The sequence below is a fragment of the Somniosus microcephalus genome, unplaced genomic scaffold (genome assembly GCF_052327205.1).
Source record: "Somniosus microcephalus isolate GS21.2 unplaced genomic scaffold, FLI_Smic_1.0 unresolved_chr9, whole genome shotgun sequence".
NCBI classification, from domain to species: domain Eukaryota; kingdom Metazoa; phylum Chordata; class Chondrichthyes; order Squaliformes; family Somniosidae; genus Somniosus; species Somniosus microcephalus.
The window spans coordinates 2,119,404-2,134,331 of record NW_028225187.1 but is presented as its reverse complement, the minus strand read 5'-3'; the positions used below and the strand labels follow the sequence as shown (position 1 = coordinate 2,134,331).

The 14,928-nt window shown below is 48.7% G+C and overlaps 1 protein-coding gene across 1 annotated transcript in view; it reads right to left on the bottom strand.

Moving 5' to 3' along the window:
- LOC147084213 (uncharacterized) overlaps positions 1–14,928 on the bottom strand; it is a 746,547-nt gene that overhangs the window by 558,917 nt on the left and 172,702 nt on the right. The window lies entirely within an intron of this gene.

The following is a 14,928-nucleotide window of genomic DNA, read 5'->3' as shown; positions in this document are numbered from 1 at the left end:
ATCGTTGTGGGAAGACAACACGACCAGAATCAATGCTGGGTTAAAAACCAAGAATGCAGGAAATGTGGCAAGATCGGGCTCATAGCTAAGGTATGCCGGTCAGGAACAACGTACAACAATAAGGAGTCACCACAAAAATGGTACGGAAAAGTGCAAGAGGTGACTAGGAAGAGTCTTGAGGGAACAGAAGTCGGACTCGCACTCCAAATGCAAAGGACTGGACAGTCTGAGAATTCACAATGTGAGTAATGAAGCTGACCGACAAACTATCTGGATAACGCTACAGATTGCAAAGGTCCAAGTAAAAATGGAAGTGGATACTGGATCGGCGTTGACGGTCATGAATAAGCATGACTATAAAAAGTTTTTCAAGCATATTCCACTACGGGATACGGAACTAGTACTACAGACATACACGGGGCACAAAGTATTCCCCATCGGAAAGATAGAAGTCAAGGTGAGATACAAGGACAAAGATCACCACCGGTTGGACCTGTATGTGTTGCCTGAGGGAGGTCCACCACTTCTGGGATGGGAGTGGATCCGAAAAATAAAGATGGACTGGCATTCACTAAACACCATGACGGTGGATTCGGAAAAAGAGGATGTCAAACTGGAACGGTTGTCCAGAATATTGGACGAAGCTAAAGAGGTATTCCAGCAAGGACTGGGAACACTGCGAGGAATTAAAGCAAAGGTTAAGATTGCAGAACATGCAAGCCCAAAGTTTTTTAAGGCCAGATCGGTACCTTACGCAATACGACCAGCGGTGGAGGCAGAACTGGAAGAACTTGAACGATCAGGGGTTCTGTCAAAAGTGGACTGGAGTGAGTGGGCCACGCCCATTGTTCCCATCATGAAGTCCTCACCAAGTAATAAGCCAGGGGGACCGGGGAAGGTCCGTATCTGCGGAGACTTCAAGATCACTGTGAATCCGGTGCTTCACATGGTACAATACCCGCTTCCGCGGATTGAAGATATCTTTGCTTCGTTGGCTGGAGGGAAGCACTTCACGAAAATAGACCTGGCTCAGGCAAATTTACAGATGGAGGTCGAGGAAGAGTTGTGATGAAATATTCCATTCATCACTGCCTGTGACTGTGGTCGGTTTCGGGTTTCTCCTCACCATTGTATTGTATATTGGAATGTATGGAATGCATTGTGTGTAGGGCTCCGCCCATACCTGGCCCCTATGTAAGCAAGCAGTCTGGCCTCATATCCAGTACTGCAGATCTCCAGATGGAAGATACCTCTCTCCACTGCGTGTTATCTTCTAAGTTAATAAAAGCCTTGTTTTGTTTCGCTAACATCGAGTCTCGGAATTATTGAGGCACATCAAGAGTCACGTCAGTACCTCACCATCAACACTCAGAGGCTTGTATCGCTATAATAGACTGGTCTTTGGGGTAGCTTCGGCGCCAGCAATTTGGCAGAGGGCCATGGAACAGGTGTTACAAGGAATTCCAAGCACGCAGTGCTACTTAGATGACATTTTAATCACGGGAAAAGATGAGGAAGAACACCTCACGAATTTGAAACTGGTACTCGCCAGGTTGAAGGAGTATGGCCTTCGGGTTAAACGCAAGAAGTGTGAGTTCTTCCAAAAACGGATCTCCATACTGCGGTCATGTTATTGACCGAGAGGGACTGCATAAGTCACCTGAAAAGATAGAAGCGGTCGTGAAGGCCCCCGCTCCAGGAAACGTTTCACAGTTAAGATCATTCTTGGGGTTGATTAATTACTATCACAAGTTTCTGCCAAATTTATCCACGGTGCTGCATCCGCTGAATGATCTGTTGCGGAAAGAAACACCATGGAAGTGGAGTGAAGAATGCAAAAGGGCTTTTCGCAGAAGCAAGGAGTTGATTACCTCTGAAGAAGTGTTGGCTCATTTCAACCCAGCATTACCCCTTCGTCTAGCTTGTGATGCTTCCCCGTACGGAATTGGGGCAGTACTCTCGCACAGGCTACCAAATGGCTCGGAAAGGCCAGTGGCATTCGCGTCACGATCATTGACACCCGCGGAGCGAAATTACGCTCAAATAGATAGGGAGGCCCTCAGTCTTGTGTGGGGCGTGAAGAAATTCAACCATTACCTACAATGTAAAAAGTTCACATTGCTGACAGACCACCAGCCGTTGGTGTCCATATTCAACCCAAACAAGGCCGTGTCCACCATGACAGTACAAAGGTGGTCCGTGTTACTTGGGGCACACCAATATGAAATTGAGTACAAAAGGTCCAAACAGCATGGAAATGCTGATGGGTTATCACGCTTGCCATTGCCGATGGTGGAAGAAGCGAGTACAGTGGACCCAGTAGAGTTGTTCCACTCATCCATAGTGGAGTGTCTACCGATAACAAACTCAATGATTGAGGATGAGACCAGGAATGACCCGACTCTTTCACGAGTCTATGATGTAACGGTGGAGGGATGGCCAGCACAGAGCGAACCAACACTGCAAGCATTTTCACAGAGGAAAGAACAACTGTCAGTGTGTCGAGGAACCCTGATGTGTGGATCTAGAGTGGTGATTCCACCCAAACTCCAAAAGAAAGTGCTAAAGGAGCTGCACGAAGGACATCTGGGTGGAGTAAAGATGAAGAATCTAGCAAGAGCGTTTGTGTGGTGGCCAGGCATTGATGGAGACATAGAGGAGATCACGAAGAACTGCCTAGGATGTCAGAGGGTTCAGAACGCGCCACCACAGGCTCCTCTGCATCCATGGGAGTGGCCCTCATCTCCTTGGCAAAGAGTACACATCGACTTTGCTGGTCCATTTATGGACTCGATGTTCCTAATAGCGGTGGATGCCCACTCCAAGTGGCCGGAAGTAATTAAGATGACCACCACCACGACGGAAAAAACCATCACCGTGTTAAGGACTATGTTTGCTCGGAATGGCCTGCCGGAACAGATCTGTTCTGATAATGGACCGCAATTTGTGTCCGAAGAATTCAAGAAATTCTTAAAGAGCAATGGGGTTAAGCATTACACGTCAGCCCCATACCATCCCGCCTCCAATGGATTGGCTGAAAGGTTTGTCCAGACCTTCAAGAAGGCCGTAAAGGCCATGAGTAATGAAGACATAAGTCTACAACATAAGGTGGATAGCTTTTTGTTGGCATACCGGAATGCAACACATGCGGTCACAAATCAAACTCCCGCAATGATGTTTTGTAATAGACGCCTAAGATGCCGGCTGGATTTGCTCAAACCAAACGTCAGAAGGGACGTAGAGAACCGGCAATTCCAGGGCATGAATGAAAGGGCCACTAGATCTTTCCAGATCGGTCAACGAGTTTTGGCCCGGGACTACCGTACCGAGAAATGGCAGCCTGGAACTATTGGAAAAAGGCTAGGGCCGTTGATGTACACCGTGGACATTGGGGACAATATAATAAGGCGCCATGTTGACCAAATCATAGGGTCTGCCACAAATGGGCAACCGACTTCACCACCTTACCCGGGTAATGTTGAGTCTGAGATACCCAGAACACCTACTTCCGATCTGGTAATACTGGAATCAGCTGAACCTGACACTGTCTTTCAAGCCGAATCGACTTTGCCAGAAGCACCTACTAGCCCGCCTGGAATGACGACACCACTGCGGCGTTATCCGGACAGAATCCGGAAACCTCCAGAAAGACTGAATCTATGAACTGTCTTACATTATAACATATATACAGCTTATGTATGTTCACTATGGACTCAGTATGTTGAAAGCTAAAAAGGGAGGATTGTAGTGTATGTACCCGTCTACCTTTAAGGAAACTATTGTATGTAACCGTTCACCTTTAAGAGAACTACTTTAGGTGTGGCACTACTTGTTTGGCTTCTGTATACTGTAATACCGACAGTGACCACACCAGTATATAAGTGTTGTGGCAGGATTGCTGGGGCAGATTCGCCCTGACCTTTGAATAGTAAAGACCTGTTTGTTTGTTACTCCTGAAGTCTGTGTATTTATTAACTGTACAACCCACAGACTTTACAGGAGGGGAACTTGGAGGTGGTGGTGTTCCTGCGCCTGCTGCCCTTGTCCTTCTAGGTGGTAGAGATCGCGGGTTTGGAAGGTGCTGTTGAAGGAGCTTTGGCGAGTTGCTGCAGTGCATCTTGTTGATGGTACACACTGCAGCCACGGTGCGCCGGTGGTGGAGGGAGTGAATGTTTAAGGTGGTGGATGGAGTGCTGATCAAGTGGGCTGCTTTGTCCTGGATGGTGTCGAGCTTCTTGAGTGTTGTTGGAGCTGCACTCATCCAGGCAAGTGGAGAGTGTTCTATCACACTCCTGACTTGTGGAAAGGCTTTGGGGAGTCAGGTGATGATTGAAAGTGATTTGACCAAATCAGTTGTGAATATTCTTGTGCATTATTTTTTCAGTTTTAAGCCATGAAACAAGCCACTGTGACAGGTTAATGATGTAGGTCAGTGTTTCTTACTAATGAAATTAATAAACTGGTTGATCGGTTCTCAAATAGTTGTGATTATTATTTGATTGTTGCATTATATAATTCATGAATCAGACATTACATATTTCCATTTTATTTATTTTGTTATTTGAAGTCAGTATGAATAATATTTACATTCTTGTACTCTTGTCGGGTATTCCTAAGCTGAGCACACTTATTGAACATTTTACAGGTTAAGTAAGAAAACAGGAACGGTCCTCCGTACCAGGGCTGAGTGTCCATTACAGGTCTCCTCACTCTATACTGGGTGGGTCCTTTAAATACTCCCAGAGACAGGCTGCCTTCCGCTATGTTTGGCTGATGGTCGTCTTCACTAATAATGTAAATATCAAATATTGAACAGCAGAAAATAAAAGAAGCTCTTCAATATGCTACTTTATAATAGGCTAATATTCGCTAGAGTTTAGAAGAATGAGAGGGGATCTCATTGAAACATATAAAATTCTAACAGGACTGGACAGACTAGATGCAGGAAGGATGTTCCTGATGGCGGGGGAGTCCAGAACCAGGGGTCACAGTCTAAGGATAAGGGGTAAGCCATTTAGGACAGAGATGAGGAGGAATTTCTTCACCCAGAGAGTGGTGAACCTGTGGAATTCTCTACCACAGAGGGCGGTGGAGGCCAATTCATTAAATATATTCAAGAAAGAGTTGGATCTATTTCTTAAGGCTAAAGGGATCAAGGGATATGGGGAGAAGGCAGGGACAGGGTACTGAGTTTGGATGATCAGCCATGATCTCATTGAATGGCTGACTCCTGCTCCTATCTTCTATGTTTCTATAATGTTGTTCAGTTATTTTTGGAGAGCGTGTCGTACCTCTGCTCCTCGGGCGTACTCTCCTGAAATAGACAGAAACACAAATGTTAACACACAGCAGACCGCTGGCGGAGCTCAAACAGACTAAACAAGGCTGGGCTTTGCAGCATGAAAGAGCTCGAGAGTCAATAGTAAAGTGTGGAGCAACTCGCTGATCTCAGCTGCCAAAAACCTGAAGGAAAAGCTTTGGGCCTTTGAGAGGAGCGGACGAGAACTAATGGAAGGAAACGATTGTAAAGCTAATTAGCAAAGGCGAGTGGATAGTATTGGACTAATTGAGTCAGAGTTTAGTGAAGTGGATGGGCTGGTGCTCAATATTACGGGCGAGTCACTGGGGAGCTGTGACTGGGATTTTTGCAAACAGGTACAGGGTCAGCAAGAAACAGAAATAAGTGCTGGAGGAGACCGAGCACACAAGATAATAGAGGATGCACTGACGACAGGAAGAACGCTTGTAAAGACTCTGAGAAAGACACAGCAATGTACAGATACATAGGAAGAGGAGTCGGCCATTCAGCCCCTCGAGCCTGTTCCACCGTTCAATTAGATCAAGCACTAACTCCTAATGCAGAAGACCAAGTCATGGAGGAAGAAGTAGTTCAGAAGCCAGAGGACACAGTTAGTGTGGTGTATGTAACCTGTTCCACCTTAAGAGATGTACTACTTTCTCTGGCTGCTGTATACGTAATACCGGTGGTGACCACCGGTATATAAGTACTGTGTAGTGATATTGCTGTTAGTATAGCCCTGACCTCCAACTAGTAAAGACCTGTTGAAACGTTATTCTTGTAGTCTGTGTCAGTAATTAATCTTAAATACAACTAGAACACACAGACTTAACAGTTAGGACAAAGATCCAGTTGGTGAGGTGCAGAGTGATTCTGGCTGTAGGGAGGTGGGTAGTGAGGAGTGTGGTAATGATGATGGGTTGGTTACCTAGAGATAGGTCTGTGCACATTGAAGATAAATGACAAAGGTTACTGGAGGAGCAGGAAGGGCTCTATGACAATGTAAGAAATCATGTAAGGGCTCTGAAACCTCCCATGTAAGGATGGCCTGGAAAGTCAAGGCAATTTCCTTTGTTATACTTCCTGTTTATGGTGAAAAAGATGTTTGCAAAGAACATCGCGAATATGAATAACTGTTCATCTGCAAAAATAATACTGGGACTTTGAAAAGTAAATGGCGTTCTCCTTGTGATAACAAAGAGAGCGAGATGGTCAAATAAAAACAATGGAACTGGTCAGGAACGTTGAAGTAGCTGCAAGAAGCATTTCCATTGGATAGGAGGGAGAGGGCCAGGAGGAAATGTGATCCCACATGACATTGATTAAAGAGTGGAATCTAGACAGCAGGTGGGTGATATACAAGAACCAGGTAACATTAACAAGGGTAAACTAGGGGCCAAAAGATGGGAACATCTACAGTAAGCTGTATAGACGTGAATGCTGAATGCATTAGGAATCAGCAATTCCGAAACACGAGGCTACTGTAGCACTTGGGAACTACAGTGTTGTGGGAATATTATAAACATGGCTGACTGCAGAGGATGGTGCACAGGAACAGGAGGAGGCCATTCAGCCCTTCGAGCCTGTTCCACCATCCAGTTCGATCATGGCTGATCTGTACCTCAACTGCATTTACCTGCCTTTGCTCCATATCCCTCGATGCCCTTAACCAACAGAAATCTACCCGTCTCAGTCTTGGAAATTTTGACTTGTTTGATCCTGGCATCCACAGTCTTTTGAGGGAGAGAGTTCCAGATTTCCACAACCCGTTCTGTGAATTAATAAAAAATAAAGAGTTTAGTATTCGGGGATAGTAGACAGGAAGGATGTGATGTGGCCCTGGATGTCAAAGACACTCAGGAGATTAAAGATGTGCAAAGTTACCCCATTAACTACACACCGTCAGATCAGAATAAGGCAGCAGGCATTTTACTCTGTGAAGAGATGAGAAGGGAATGGGAAAGCAGGTTATGTTAATGTCTCCTTCAACCAACCAAGTGGATACCAAAGTGGTTCCGAATCCAGTTTGATAAATATAATGCATGACTGCTTCATGGCCCATTGCATTAGCGAAGCCACGGGAGGCAATGCACATTTTGACTCGATGATGGTTAGTGACTGAAGAGACTTTGGAGCAGTGGCCATAGAATGAGCCAGTTTCACACAATCTGGGATTGAGAAATGCCCAGGAGCAGCAGCCGCCGCCATGGAAGGAATTTTAAAAAACTTAAATATAATGAGGGAGGAGTTTAAGAGACCAAAGTAACCGTGTTACCGTGAGCAAGGTGAGTGCGTCCGGCTCGTTCAATCCCATCTCTAGGTACGGTAACCTTTGCTGAGCTTAGAATCATAGAACCTTACAGCACAGGAGGAGGCCATTTGGCCTGTTAGGCCTGTGCCGGCTCTTTGAAAGAGCGGTCCAATTTATTCCCACACCCCAGCTTTTCCCCATAACCCTGAAAATGAGTCTCTTCAAGTACATGTCCCATTGCCTTTTGAAAGTTCCTATGGAATCTGCTTCCTCCAGCCTGTCAGGTCGTGTGTCCCAGATCTTAACAACCCCCCGTCTGTAAACATTTCTCCTCATTTCACCTCTGGTTACTGACACACTCACCAGAGGAAACAGTAACTTCCTTATTTGCTCCATCAAAACCGCACATAATTTTGAAAACCTCAATTAGGTCTCCCCTTAACCTTCTCTGCTCTAATTTGAACAATTCCAGCTTCTCCAATCTCTCCACATAACTGAAGTATCTCACCCCTGGTATCATCCTAGTGTACCATCTCCAAGGCCTTGACATCTTTCCTAAAGTGTGGTGCCCAGAATTGAACACAATCCTCCAGCTGAGGCCTAACCAGTGATTTGAAAAGCTTTAGCACCACTTCCTTCTTTTTGAATTCAAAGACAAGTATCCCACGAGCTTTCTTGACTGCCTCATCAACTTGTCCCGCCACCTTCAAAGATTTGTGAACAGGCACCCCAGGTCCTTCTGCTCTTGCAGCCCCTCAAGGACCATTTAGATTATCCTGCCTCTCCATGTTGGTCATCCTGAAGTGCATCACTTCACACTGAAATTGTATCCTCCTGAAGTCTGCCACTATCCTCCTCACTATTTACTGTGTTACCAAGTCTTGTATCATCCGCAACCTTCAAAATTGTACTTTCTATACCCAAGTCCAGGTCATTTATATACAAGAAAGGCTTCTTTTGAATTGTGTTGAATTTCTTGCAGATTTGTCTCCATTCTGAATAAAATATCCTCCTTTTCCTCATTCAGTTCTTTGACCAAGTTCCACTCTCTCTCGTCCAAAATATTGAGCAATTTAGACAATTCAGAGTCGATGAGATTCTGCAATTGATTCAACTGTTCCTGTGAAAACAAAAAGCGTTTGTTCAATTAGGAAGCAAAACTATCGCAGGTCACAAGCACATTGATCACCATGCTTAATAACCGCTGAGCCACGCTGCTGAAAATGCACAGGGATAGAGTTCTGTTATCCGGGCATGGGGTGCATCACACGCTACCCGTACAGGCACGGCCCACTGAGAATTCACCTTCATTTCACAGATGCTCTCTTGCTGCTTAACCTCTTTTTAAAATTTTGAGTTTTTCTTCTGCTTCAGAGAATGTAGGATTGTGTTCATTTTCTCCTGGAATTGAAATTAAATGAGGTCTGAAGATAATTGGCAAAAAAATCCAGGGGGGAAATGAGGGGAAACATTTTTACGCAGTGAGTTATGGTGATCTGGAATGCACTGCCCGAAAGGGCAGTGGAAACAGATTCAATGGTAACTTTCAAAAGGGAATTGGAGAAATAGTTGAGTAGGAGACAGTCCCAGGGCTCTGGGGAGAGAGCAGGGGAGTGAGACTAATGGGATCGCTCTGGGCAAAGAGCCGGCACAGGCACGATGGGCCAAATGGCCTCCTTCTGTGCTGTGAGCTTCTAGGATTCTAGGTGCTGACAATAGAGTCAGATTAGAAGGATTAAATGTGAGTGTTTAAAAAAATTCTTAGGGGACCGACTTTAACTTCACTTCACAATGGTTGCAGCTGGTGTAAAGCTGAAGGAGTCAAACTCTCTCCTGGCCCACGGTCCATGGAAACTATTGATCTTCAGAGTTACTCTGCAGATCTCCCCTCGCCATCAATCTCAAGCTGCTTTGCATCAACACAGTAAGTGGCCTGACTGTCCCAATCACACTGAGCCAGGACACACTGAGTTAAGACATGCAGCAGCAGCTGAACTATAAACACAAGTGCTGAGCTTTCGATACTTCAACAACATTACAGATTCACAATAAGATTCCCGCCCTCCTCCAGCTCACAAGATAGCCTGGAATTTAAATAAAATGCAAAGTCAGGCAACACCAAGTTTCCTGTTTGGACGAAGAGCAGGTGAGTTCTCCCCGGTGTCCTGGGCCAATATTTATCCCTCAACCAACATCACTAAAACAGATGAGCTGGTCATTGTCACATTGTTGTTTGTGGGAGCTTGCTGTGCGCAGATTGGCTGCCACGTTTCCTACATTACAACAGTGACTACACGTCAAATGTACTTCATTGGCTGTAAAGCGCTTTGGGATGTCCTGAGCTAGTGCAAGGCGCTATATAAATGCAAGTATGTCTTTCTACGGGATTAATACACCCCATTATTGCAGCATGGCCTGCCCTCTGCTAGAAACTGTCAGACTACCAACAGGAGAGGCTTCCAAACTATTCCCTGCTGAGGACCCCCTGTGACACACCCAGGGAGCCCCTGTAAACACTGGCACACCACCCTCCCCCCGTCCCCCTGCCCACACACAGAGAGTATTATGTCCGTGTGTAATTGAGACACGGACTGCAGGAGTTGGTTATAACAGGTCTTTACTGAGTGCAGACAAACTGGAACTACTATGCAAAAGTTACTACACAGGCTTATATACAGGGGTGGTCACTACTGGTACTGCAGTATACAGGGGCTGCAGAATATAGTTCCTTCTGCAAAGTACATACACTACAGAGAGCCCTTGTCCTAACTTATAAAACACAGCGTCAATTCCCCAAAGGAAACAATGGCCTCATTGCAGAAGTTACTGACCAGCAGACAGCAACAGAAATAACACGCTGGTAAGTCAGAGGCAGAAAGACATAAAAATACTGAAGATTTGAGAGACTTCACTCCTCCTTCCCCCAATCCCACCATCCCCAATCTCCTCAACCCACCCCAACCCCACACTCCTGATCCCCCCCCCCCCATCAGCCCCATTACCCCTCCTCCCCACCTCAACCCCCCCACCCCCCAACCCTCCTCTCCCATGTCCTCCTCAGCCACCTCCCCTCCTCCTCCTCCGTAGATTGGGCCTATACTCTCGAGTTTAGAAGAATGAGAGGTGACCTCATTGAAATATACAAGATTCTGAGGGGGATTGACAGGGTCGATGCTGAGAGGTTGTTGCCCCTGGCTGGAGAGTCTAGAACTGGGGGTCACAGTCTCGGGATAAGGGGTTGGCCATTTAAGACTGAGATGAGGACTTTCGTCTCTCAGAGGGTGGTGAATCTTTGGAATTCTCTGTCCCAGAGGGCTGTGGATGCTCAGTCGTTGAGTATATTCAAGGCTGAGATCGATAGATTTTTGGACTCTGGGGCGATCAAGGGATATGGCGATCGGGCGGGAAAGTGGAGTTGAGGTCGATGATCAGCCATTGATCTTATTGAATGGCGGAGCAGGCTCGAGGGGCCGTATGGCCGACTCCTGCTCCTAATTCTTATGTTATGTTCTCATTTTCCCGTCTAGTAGATTCTCAACTCAGAAGCAAGTCTGCACCAATATTATGCACAAGAGCCATGGATTCAACACAGCAGACACGCAGAATATATTCCCTCTGGTAAACGGTTAGTTCAAAACAAATCTGGACAAAGTGCCCGGATATTTCCATTAATCTAACAATGCCAGACAAATGAAACTTTTAAAAAAAACAGGCCAATTATATAGGAGAGTATCAGAAGGGCAAGATAATATCACATTTAAACTTTCCATCACATCCACACTCCCTGTGGAATGGGTTTATTTGTGTGAACAAAACCACCTCACTCTCGGCCGATCTCAGTCAAACAGTCCAAGTCTCCAAGAGAGGGTCAAAACTGCAGGTCTCGTGCCTCTGCTAAAATCGCACAGCGAAAGCCCCGGGAGAGAGAGTCAGCAGAACTGCTTTTGTGGTGTCCTGCATGTTGTGTCAGCCGGGGCTCAGTGGGCAGCACCCTCGCCTCTGAGTCAGAAGATTGTAGGTTCAAGTCCCACTCCAGAGACTTGAGCACAAAATCTAGGCCGACACTCCCAGTGCAGTACTGAGGGAGTGCTGCACTGTCGGAGGTGCCGTCTTTCGGATGAGACTTTAAACCGAGGCCCCGTCTGCTCTCAGGTGGATGTAAAAGGTCCCATGGCACTATTGTGAAGAGGAGTAGGGGAGTTATCCCCGGTGTCCTGGCCAATATTTATCCCTCAACCAACGTCACATAAACCAGATTATCTGGTCAATATCACATTGCTGTTTGTGGGAGCTTGCTGTGCGCAAATTGGCTGCCGCGTTTCCTACATTACAACAGTGACTGAACTTCAAAAGTACTTCATTGGTTGTAAAGTGCTTTGGGACGTCTGGTGGTGGTGAAAAGCGCTGTATAAATGTAAGTCTTTATGGTCATTAGGGGCCCATCACCACTTTATGCTTTGCGCAGTGTTGCCAAGGTAAAAAAGCTCTTGCGAGACAGGGCACTATTTGTAAACCCTATACAGAGGAAATGACTCCTCGGTGCAGTGAAACCACCACACTCACCATTTTATAAAAATATTGATGCAGACACAAAGGTCAAGCCTGCTGCAGGTGTAATCTTTGCCCGGCAGCCAGCATGCTCGGTTAAAATAAAGCTGCAGGCTTTGAAATGGGCCTAGCAAGGGAAAAATTCCAGCTTGAACCAATTTGCCAAAACAAATTAAATGAGATTTAATGAGCTCGGGGGAAGAGGACAGACTGCGCAAGTGGTAGAGCATTGATTCAGTGGCATGGTTTAGCTCACCACGCTGGAGTAAGTATTTAATACCAGACAAAAACATCAGCAAAAAAAGGCTCACATACAAGTTTAACTTGCTTGGCAAAGTGCTCGCAACTGAGACACATGTTCCTTCTGAAATCGGGACAGAAACACAGTACTACGCATCACCTCACACTTGTACAGAGCTACTTTTGAAATGGGCTTTGCACATCTCCCGACTACAGCGTAGAATTACAGCACACAAACAGGCCGCTCAGTCCAACTGCTCCGTGCCGGTGTTTATGCCCCACACGAGCCTCCTCCCTCCCCATTCGGCATATTCTTCTATTCCTGATGTGTCCTGGCCAATATTTACCCCTCTACCAACACCACCAGAACTGCCCCCAACTCCTGCTGTCTATTTTCCTGGATTACCAATTTGGTTTTTTTATAAACTCAGAAGGTTGTGGATTCAAGTCCCGCTCCAGAACCTTGAGCACAAAAGTCTGGGCTGACTCTCCCAGTGCAGTACTGAGGGAGCGCTGCTCTGTCGGAGGTGCCTCTTTCAGATGAGACCTTAACCCAAGGTCCAGTCTACATTCTCAGGTGGACGTAAAAGATCCCATGGCACTATTTTGAGCAAGAGCAGCGGGAGTTATCCCCGGTGTCCTGGCCAATATTTATCCCTCAATAAACATCACTTAAACACAGATTATCTGGCCATTATCACATTGCTGTTTGTGGGAGCTTGCTGTGCACAAATTGGCTCCCGCCTTTTCTACATTATAAGCATGAGTACATTTCAAAAGTACGTCCAGATCACAACAAATCGCTGTGTGAAATTAAAAGTTTCATGTCATTGCAAACAATTTAAATAAGTTTCCCATGTGTAGTAATTCACCGTTACCTTCTTACCCCAGTCCCCCCTCCTCACCCGTCCCCCTCCTCCTCACCCCAGTCCCCCCTCCTCCTCCTTACCCCAGTCCCCCCTCCTCCTTATCCCAGTCACCCCCCCTCCTCCTCCTCCTCTCCCCCTCCCCCCACCTCCCTCCCCCTCCCCTCCTCCCTACCCCATCCTCAACCTTTCCCCTGCTCTCCCCCTCATCCTACCCCCATCCTGCCCCCTCCTCTTCCCCCCCCTCCTCTTCTTACCCCAGTCCCCCCTCTGCTCCTTACCCCAATCTCCCCCCCTCCTCCTTACCCCAATCTCCCCCCCGCCTCACCCCAATCTCCCCCCCGCCTCACCCCAATCTCCCCCCCCTTACCCCAATCTCCCCCCCTCCTCCTTACCCCAATCTCCCCCCCTTCCTCCTTACCCCAGTCCTCCTCCCCCCCTCCTTACACCAGTCCCCCTCCTCCTTACCCCAGTCCCCCCCCCCTCCTTACCCCAGTCCTCCCCCCCTCCTCCTTACCCCAGTCCTTCCTCCCCCCCCCCCTTCCTCCCCCCCCCTTCCTCCCCCCCTCCTCCTCCTCCTTACCCCAGTCCTCCCCCCCTCCTCTTTACCCCAGTCCTCCTCCCCTCCCCCCCCTCCTCCTTACCCCAGTCCTCCCCCCCTCCTCCTCCTTACCCCAGTCCTCCCCCCCTCCTCCTCCTTACCCCAGTCCTCCCCCCCTCCTCCTCCTCCTTACCCCAGTCCTCCCCCCCTCCTTACCCCAGTCCTCCCCCCCTCCTCCTCCTCCTTACCCCAGTCCTCCCCCCCTCCTTACCCCAGTCCTCCCCCCCTCCTCCTCCTCCTTACCCCAGTCCTCCCCCCCTCCTCTTTACCCCAGTCCTCCCCCCCTCCTCCTCCTTACCCCAGTCCCCCCCCTCCCTTCCTCCTCCCCTCCCCCCCTCCTCCTTACCCCAGTCCTCCCCCTCCCTCCTCCCCCTCCCTCCTCCTTACCCCAGTCCTCCCCCCCCCTCCTCCTCCTTACCCCAGTCCTCCCCCCCCCTTCCTCCTCCACCCCCCTCCCTTCCTCCTCCCCCCCCCCTTCCTCCTCCCCTCCCTTCCTCCTCCTTACCCCAGTCCACCCCCCCCCTCCTCCTCCTTACCCCAGTCCTCCCCCCCCTCCTCCTTACCCCAGTCCTCCCCCCCTCCTCCTTACCCCAGTCCTCCTCCCCCCCCCTTACCCCAGTCCTCCTCCCCCCCCCTTACCCCAGTCCTCCTCCCCCCCCTTACCCCAGTCCTCCTCCCCCCCCTTACCCCAGTCCTCCTCCCCCCCTTACCCCAGTCCTCCTCCCCCCCCTTACCCCAGTCCTCCTCCCCCCCCTTACCCCAGTCCTCCTCCCCCCCCTTACCCCAGTCCTCCTCCCCCCCCCTTACCCCAGTCCTCCTCCCCCCCCCTTACCCCAGTCCTCCTCCCCCCCCCTTACCCCAGTCCTCCTCCCCCCCCCTTACCCCAGTCCTCCTCCCCCCCCCTTACCCCAGTCCTCCTCCCCCCCCCTTACCCCAGTCCTCCTCCCCCCCCCTTACCCCAGTCCTCCTCCCCCCCCCTTACCCCAGTCCTCCTCCCCCCCCCTTACCCCAGTCCTCCTCCCCCCTCCTCCTTACCCCAGTCCTCCTCCCCCTCCTCCTTACCCCAGTCCTCCTCCCCCCCCCTTACCCCAGTCCTCACCCCCCCCCTTACCCCAGTCCTCAC